Source organism: Colobus angolensis, unplaced genomic scaffold, assembly GCF_000951035.1.
Source record: "Colobus angolensis palliatus isolate OR3802 unplaced genomic scaffold, Cang.pa_1.0 Scaffold9, whole genome shotgun sequence".
NCBI lineage: Eukaryota > Metazoa > Chordata > Mammalia > Primates > Cercopithecidae > Colobus > Colobus angolensis.
In genome coordinates, this window is record NW_012122931.1 from 744544 (window position 1) to 752477 (window position 7934).

Below are 7934 nucleotides of genomic sequence, written 5' to 3' on the forward strand. Positions count from 1 at the left end.
AAAAAAAAAAAAAAAGGAAAAAAACTGGGGATAGACGGAACATACCTCAACATAATAAAAGCCATATACAAAAGACACACAGCTAGGATTGTACTGAATGGGGAAAAACTGAAACCCTTTCCTCTAAAATCTGGAACATGACAAGGATGCCACTGTTACCACTGTTATTCAACGTAGTACTAGAAGTCATAGCTAGAACAATCAGACAAGAGAAAGATGTAAAGGGTATCCACATGGGAAAGGTAGAAGTCAAATTAACTTAGTTGTACACTTTAAAATAACTTAGGGTAATTAGATTGTTGGTAACTCAAAGAATAAATACTTGAGGGGATTTATACCCCATTCTCCATGATGTGCCTATTTCATATTGCATAACTGTATCAAAGCAGCTCATGTATCCCAGAAATATATACACTTACCATGTACCCACAGAAATTAAAAATAAAAGAAATCTTCAAAAAAGAGAAATTCTCAAAAGTCAAAGACAGATAACTTTGGAAGTAGTGAGGGAAATGCAATTCATCACATACAAGAAAACCCCTGGAAGATTATCAGTGAATTTCTCAGAAGAAATCTCACAGGCCAGGAGAGAGTGCGATCATATATTCACAGGGCTGAAAGGATAAAACTGTCAACCTTGGGAAAGATGTCCAGAAACGAAGGAGAGATAAAGGCTTTCCCAAATAAACAAAAACTGTGGGAGTTCATTATCACTGCCTTAGAAGAAATGCTAAAGGGAGTTTTTCAAGTTGAAATGAAAGGACAGTAACAACATGAAGACACAAAAGTATAAAAACTCTGTATAGACAAAAATATAGTCAAATTGGGAGTACTCTGCCACTGTGTCTTAGTCCATTTTGCACTGCCGTAACAGGATGACACGGACTGGGTAATTTACAAAGAACAGAAATGTATTTCTTGCAGTTTTGGAAACTGGGGAGTCCAAGATCAAGGCATCATCATCTGGTGTCTGGTGAGGACCTTCTTGCTACATTCTCACATGGCAGAGGCAGAGGGTAGAAGAGCAAAAGGGGACAAACTTCTTCCATCAAGCCCTTTTATAATGGCAGAATCATCATGGCCTAAACACCCCAGAGGACACACTTCCCAATACGGTTGCATTGGGGATTCAATTTTAATATGAATTTTGTAGAAGACAAAAACATCCAAAGCATAGCATATTGTAATGGTGACACATAAGTTATTTTTAACTCTAGTATAAAATTAAAAGATAAAAAATTTAAAAATAATTACAGCAATAATTTGTTAATGGATACACAATATATAAAAGATGTAAAGTATGACCCCCAATAACACAAAATGTGGGAGAGGAGAAATTAAAGTGTAGCGTTTTTGTATGTGGCTAAAGTTGTTATCAGCTTAAAATAAACTTATACCTATAAAATGTTGTACGTAAACCTCCTGGTAACCACAAAGAAAAATAAGTGTCGTAGACCCACAGAAGATAAAAGGGAATCAAAGATACCACTACAAAAAAAAAAAAAAAATCTCACAAAGACAGTGAGAGAAGAAGAAAGGAACGAGACTACAAAACAATCAGAAAACAATTAACAAAATGGCAGTAGTAAGTCCCTACCTATTAATAATTACTTTAAATGGATTAAATTATCTACTCAGAAGCCACTAAACAGCTGAATGGATTAAAAAAACAAAACAAAACAAAATCCAACTATATGCTGCTTACAAGACACTTGGTTTAGCTTTAAGGACATAGATAAGCTGAAAAATGTTATTCTATCCAAATGGGAAGCAAAAGAGAACATAAGTCGCTATGCTTATATCAGACAAAATAGACTTTAAATCAAAACTGTCCCAAGAGACAAAGACAGTTGTTATATAATGATAAATGGATCAATTCATCAAGAGGATATAACAATTCAAAAAATACACATACTAGGTCAGGCGTGGTGGCTTACGCCTATAATCCCAGCACTTTGGGAGGCCGAGGCAGGTGGATCACGAGGTCAGGAGCTTGAGACCAGACTGGTCAATGTGGTGAAACTCCATCTCTACTAAAAAAATACAAAAATTAGCTGGGTGTGGTGTGATGCACCTGTAGTCCCAGCTACTCAGGAGGCTGAGGCAGAAGAATCACTTGAACCAGAGAGGCAGAGGTTGCAGTGAGCCGAGATCATGCCATGACACTCCAGCCTGGGTGACAGAGGAAGACTCTGTCTCAAAAAAAAAAAAAAAAATATATATATATATATATATACACACACACACATATATACATATATATATATACACACACACACATATATATAATATATATACCCAACATGAGAGCACCCAACTATGTAAAGCAAATATTAACGTAACTGAAGGGAAAATAGATTATGATAGTAGTAGAGGATTTCAACACTTTAAACAGTGGACAGATTATCCAGCTGGAAAATCAATAAGAAAACAGGAGACTTGAGCAACATTACAGACCAAATGGCCCTAACAGATAGATTCAGAACATTCCATCCAATGGCAGCAGAACACACATTCTTGTAAAGTGCACATGGAACATTCTCCAGGAAAGATCATATGTTAGCTCACAAAACAAGTCTTAACACATTTAAGAAGACTGAAATCATATCAAGTATCGTTTCCAACCACAATGATATAAAACTAGAAATCAATAACAGGAGGAAAAGTGGAAATTTTACACATATGTGCAAATTTAACAACACACTCCTGAACAACTAATAAGTGGAATACAAAATCAAAAGGGAAATAAAATAATATCTTGAGGCAAATGAAAATGGAAACACAACAACCAAACCTCATAGGATGCAGCGAAAGTGATTCTAGATGGCAAGTTTAGAGCAATAAATGCCTACATTAAGAATGATCTCAAATAAACAACCTAACTTCACACCTCAAGGAACTATAAAATGAGGAACAAATGAAGCCCAAAGTTAGCAGAAGGAAAGAAAGAAAGATCAGAGCAGAAATAAATGAAATACAGACTTAAGAAACAAGAGACAGGATCAACACAGCTAAGAGCTGAGTTTTTTTGAAAAGGTTAACAAAACCCACAAACCCTAGGCTAGACTAAAAAAAAAAAAAAACCAAAAAACTCAAATAAATAATAAAATTATAAGTGAAAGAGGAAAGATTACAACTGATACCAAAGAAATGTACGAGATTATAATAGACCAACTATGCCTACAAATTGGATAACCTAGAAATGAATAAATTGCTGGAAGCAGACAGCCAACCACGATTGATTCACAAAAAAACTAGAAAATTGGATGGGGCACGGTGACTCACGCCTGTAATCCTACCACTTTGGGAGGCCAAGGCGGGTGGACCACCAGAAGTCAGGAGACCAGCCTGGCTAACATGGCAAAACCCCGTCTCTACTAAAAATACAAAAATTAGCCAGGCATGGTGGTGCAACCTGTAATCCCAGCTACTCAGGAGGCTGAGGAAGAAGAATCACTTGAACTTGGGAGGTGGAGGTTGCAGTGAGCTGAGATCCAGCCTGCGTGATGGGAGCAAGACTCCACCTCAAAAAAAAAACAAAAAAAACAAAAAAAACCCAAAAAAAAAACCCCACACACAAAAACAAAACAAAACAAACAAAAACTAGAAAATCTGAACAGACTAATAATGAGTAAGGAGATTGAATCGGTAATCAAACGCCTCCCAAAAAATAATAGCCCAAGATATCTGATGCCTTTGCTGGTGAATTCTGCCAAGCATTTAAGAAAGAATTAATGCTGATTCTTCTCAAACTCTTCCAAAAAATTCAAGAGGAAGGAACACTTCCAAACTCATTTCATGAAACCAGAATTACCCTGATACCAAAGCTAGACAAGGACATTACAAGAAAAGAAAATTATGGGCCAATATCCTTGATGAACAGAGATGCAAAAATCCTCACCAAAATATTAGCAAACCAAATTCAACAGCACATTAAAAAGATCATGCATCGTGATCAAGTGGATTTTATCCTTGGCGGAGGTGACTTCTTTGAGGTGGCAGCCTCTCTGCTGGTGTGGTCTGGAAGATAAGAGCCAGACTGACCTTAGGCTGTCATTTCCAGCCAGTGTGAGATCAGCCCCCATCTGCCTGCTAGTCCCCTTCTGAGTCCGGATCCAGCTCCCCCAGGTTGTAATACTCACGTATGGCCACCAGGGGCGGTGTTTCCCGACAGCCTGGAGGTGACCACTGGTGGGCTGCTGCCCTCACCTGAGTATCTGGAAGGGCATTCAGATTCTGGGGCCCAAAGAGAGCACAGCACAGTCCTCCCACCCTCCGTTCTGTGCAAGACCCACAGTTCTCTGGCTGCCCAGCCAACACCAGGATCTCCTTTGAGGGTTACTCTTGCTCCTCCAGCCGGATGGAGAGTCCTGGTCAGTGCTGGGAGTCCTGGTCAGTGCTGGAAAGGCAAAGCTCCCAGATGCCAGCGGGAAATGCAAAAGGGCAAAATGCAGGGTAAGAACTGTGGCCAGCTGGACTAGGAGTGACCCACCTAAGTGTGTCCAGTGGGTTTTGGGCCCCATGCGGCCAGCTTTTCAAGATTGAAGTTTGGAAATCTGGATTTTTGCAAGAAGTTTCTAGTGCGACACATTCAAAGACACAAAGCACAGCATGGGTCATGCCAGGAGTCCCCTGCCCCTGGGCAGGCGGCATGAGAGCCCTGGAAGGTCTGGCTGACCCGCCGAGGGGTCTGGGTGGTGCTTGTGGGTTTCAGACCCTGGCGGAGCCCAGGCTTCCAGCTTCTGCCCTCACTCTTGCTTCTCCATCCTTCTCTCCAAACCCCCAGTGCAGACTGGGGCCCTACATCTGGCCCACTGTGCACAGGAAGTCTTTCTGAAGCTCCATGGCCTGCGTCCCCATCAGATGGTGGGGGTGCCTGCGGCCGAGGACACAGTGTCCCGAGATGATTTCCTTTTTTTTTTTTTTTTTTGAGACGGAGTCTAGGTCTAGTCTCAGGCTGGAGTGCAGTGGCACAATCTCGGCTCACTGCAACCTCCACCTGCTGGGTTCATGCCATTCTCCTGCCTCAGCCTCCCAAGTAGCTGGGACTACAGGCACCAGCCACCACACCCGGCTGATTTTTGTTTTTAGTAGAGACCGGGGTTCACCATGTTAGCCAGGATGGTCTTGATCTCCTGACCTCATGATCTGCCCACCTTGGCTTCCCAAAGTGCTGGGATTACAGGCATGAGCCACTGCACCCGGCCCTGAGATGATTTTTGAAGCACTCCTGGCACCTGCCTGGCACAGGCTTAGCCGCCGGGATCCACCATGTTTCCATGGATTCCACCGCGGATTCCATCCATCATGTTTCTTTCACTCACAAACAGTGTTAGGCCATGGAGTGGAGAGGGTGCTCCGGGGAATGAGGGTCTGCATTCGGGCCCTCAGGAGCCCCAGCCTACAACTGCCCAGCTGGCAACTGCCCAGCCCGCAACTGCCAGGTGGGGATCACTTCAGTAGCTCATTTCTGGGAATGCCTGTGCCCAGATGGCTTCAGATCTGGAGCCATTTCCACCTGCCCCTGTGCGTCAGTGTCAGGCAGATGGGGGCAGCCTCCTGCTTCTCAGGAAGGACCACCCTTACCCTGGGAGGGCATCTCTTCTACTTTGACAGAGGATAGAAAACAGAGGATATTCAGTGGTAGTTTTCTTTTTTGAGGTTCTTATTGAAAAAATAAAATCTTGGCAGTGTAAATTCAGCCCTTGAAAATTGTTCTGGAAATTTCCCTGGCCCATGAATCACCTGGGTCTGGCACCTGTTGGCTGTGTTCTCCCTCAGTTTCCCCAGCTCCACAATGGGTAGCAGTTGTTGCTGTCTCATTTGAGATGACACGTGTGAAGCCTTTAGCACACTGCCTAACTCCCAGGAGGCCCTCAGAGGTGACAGGGGCACTGCCTTCCTCCCGGTCAGTGGTGATGTTGGCTATTATAGTTTGGGTTGGGGTACTGTTGCTCATGTCCTCTTTCACAGGGCTGCACGCAGAGCTTGGTGGAGGAGCCTCCTACCCCAGTGCCTCTGCTTCTTCCTCCCTGGACTTCTGACCCATCAGAGGGCAGCCTGCAGGTACCTCCTCCCTCTATCCTGGAAGCCTGGCCAGCAAGTGGGGGCCAAGGGCTAGTGGGGGCCTACAGAGAGGGCCAGCCTGAGCCAGAGGAAGAGTCTTGGGGTTGGCCCAGGTATGTCCAGGCCATGAGGGCAGAGGAAAAAGTCCATCACAGTCCCCACCGGAGCGGTGGCAGGGAGGCTGGGGAGGGCAGTGGACCTGGAGGCAGCCCCTCACTCCTGAATGTAGAATCAACTGTGACTTTGATTTGCACCACAGTTTTCTTCAGAGTGCACTGAACAGAGAGTCATACTCATTTTACGAGGCCAGCATTATCCTGATACCAAAGCCAGATAACATTACAAGAAAGAAAATTATAGACCGATATCCTTGATGAACATAGATGCAAAAATACTCATCAAAATAGCAAACCCGCTGGGCGCGGTGACTCACGTCTGTAATCCTAACACTTTGGGAGGCCGAGGTGGGGGGCTCACTTGAGGTCAGGAATTCAAAACCAGCTTGGCCATTCATAGTGAAACCCCATCTCTACTAAAAATACAAAAAATTAGCTGGGTATGGTGGCGCGTGCCTGTAATCCTAGCTACTTGGGAGGCTGAGGCAGAAGAATTGCTTGAAATGGGGAGGCAGAGGTTGCAGTGAGCCGAGATTGTGCCACTGCACTCCAGCCTGGGTGACAGAGCGAGACTCCGTCTCAAAAAAAATTAGCAAACCAAATTCAACAGCACATTAAAAAGATCATGCACCATGATCAAGTGGATTTTATCCCTGGTCGAGGTGACTTCTTTGAGGTGGCAGCCCCTGTGTTGGTGTGGTCTAGAGCCGGACTGAAGGAAGTTTACTCAGGGAAATTTACAAGGCTTCTGTGAAACTGACATGGCAGGGCTTCCAACCTCTGGTTCCAAGATGGGAAAACTAAGTCTCAGCAAAGGGAGAGGTGATGAGACCAGCCTGAGATCATACAGGATCCTGTCTTGGCCTCCTTGTCCCGACCCTGGCCCCTCCAGAGCTGTGACTACTAGTGCCCGGGGGGAGACAGCTTTTCCGCCTCTCCCAGACCTGAGCTGGGTGCGAACAGGCCCTGCTGGATGAAAATCCTATGACGCTAACAGACAGCTAACAGGTCAGGGCCGGCCCCCCGCCACCACCCCTTGTCCAAAGTGCAGAGTCACTCTGCTGCCCTCTTGGCTTGTAACAGTTTTGCAACAGCTGCCACTTGTCTTTGAGGGCAGGGACAGGAGAGGTGTGGGCTACCTGGCCACTGCCCTGGGGCTGCGGTGTCTGCTGTGTCTCTCTCCCATGCACCTGCACGTCCAGGGCTCTTGGGAGAACTTGGGCCATGATCCTTCCTTGCCCTCTTGAGCTCATTTGTCACCCTGTTGGGTGAGCACAGCCCTAGCTCAGGCCGCTGGGCAAGCCACACCATCTGAAGAGGAGGTCCTCTGCCCCAGGACCCCCACACCACCGCAGGCAAGCCTCCAACTGGTGGGGCCAGCTTTCCACTAGGCAGCCAGGGGCCTAAGCCAGTGGGCCCTTTGCCTTTGAGGCAGGGACTGAGAATGGTGTCAGCACGTGGTCAGGCCTAGAGCCCAGGCCCCCTCCTCTAAGAGGTCCTCCTGGATTCCCTGCTGGAAGGAAGCCAGCCTCATGGTGTCATGCCTCTCCCTGGATCTGTCTGCTTCATGGACCCTGAGCCCCTCGAGGGCAGGGGCTGGATCTTAGATGTCACTAACGGTTTTCCAGCAGTGCTTTGTAAACATTAGGCATTCAGTAAATGTAGAGGATAGACAAGCTGGCAGCAAGACAGTCGTGCATCCTCAGTGCGAATAAGAACACAACGATTTGATTGGTATTAATTACAGCGGTT

The 7934-nt window shown here is 45.5% G+C and overlaps 1 protein-coding gene across 3 annotated transcripts in view; it reads left to right on the plus strand.

Moving 5' to 3' along the window:
* Positions 1–7260: 7260 nt before the first annotated feature.
* Positions 7261–7934, plus strand: part of SARDH (sarcosine dehydrogenase) — an 88626-nt gene continuing 87952 nt past the window's right edge. The window contains exon 1 of one of the 3 annotated variants that reach the window (XM_011931111.1): positions 7261–7537. The gene's annotated coding sequence lies outside the window, so the exon portion shown is untranslated. The remainder of the gene's footprint in view (positions 7538–7934) is intronic. The other 2 variants (XM_011931114.1, XM_011931113.1) reach the window with 2 other exon arrangements.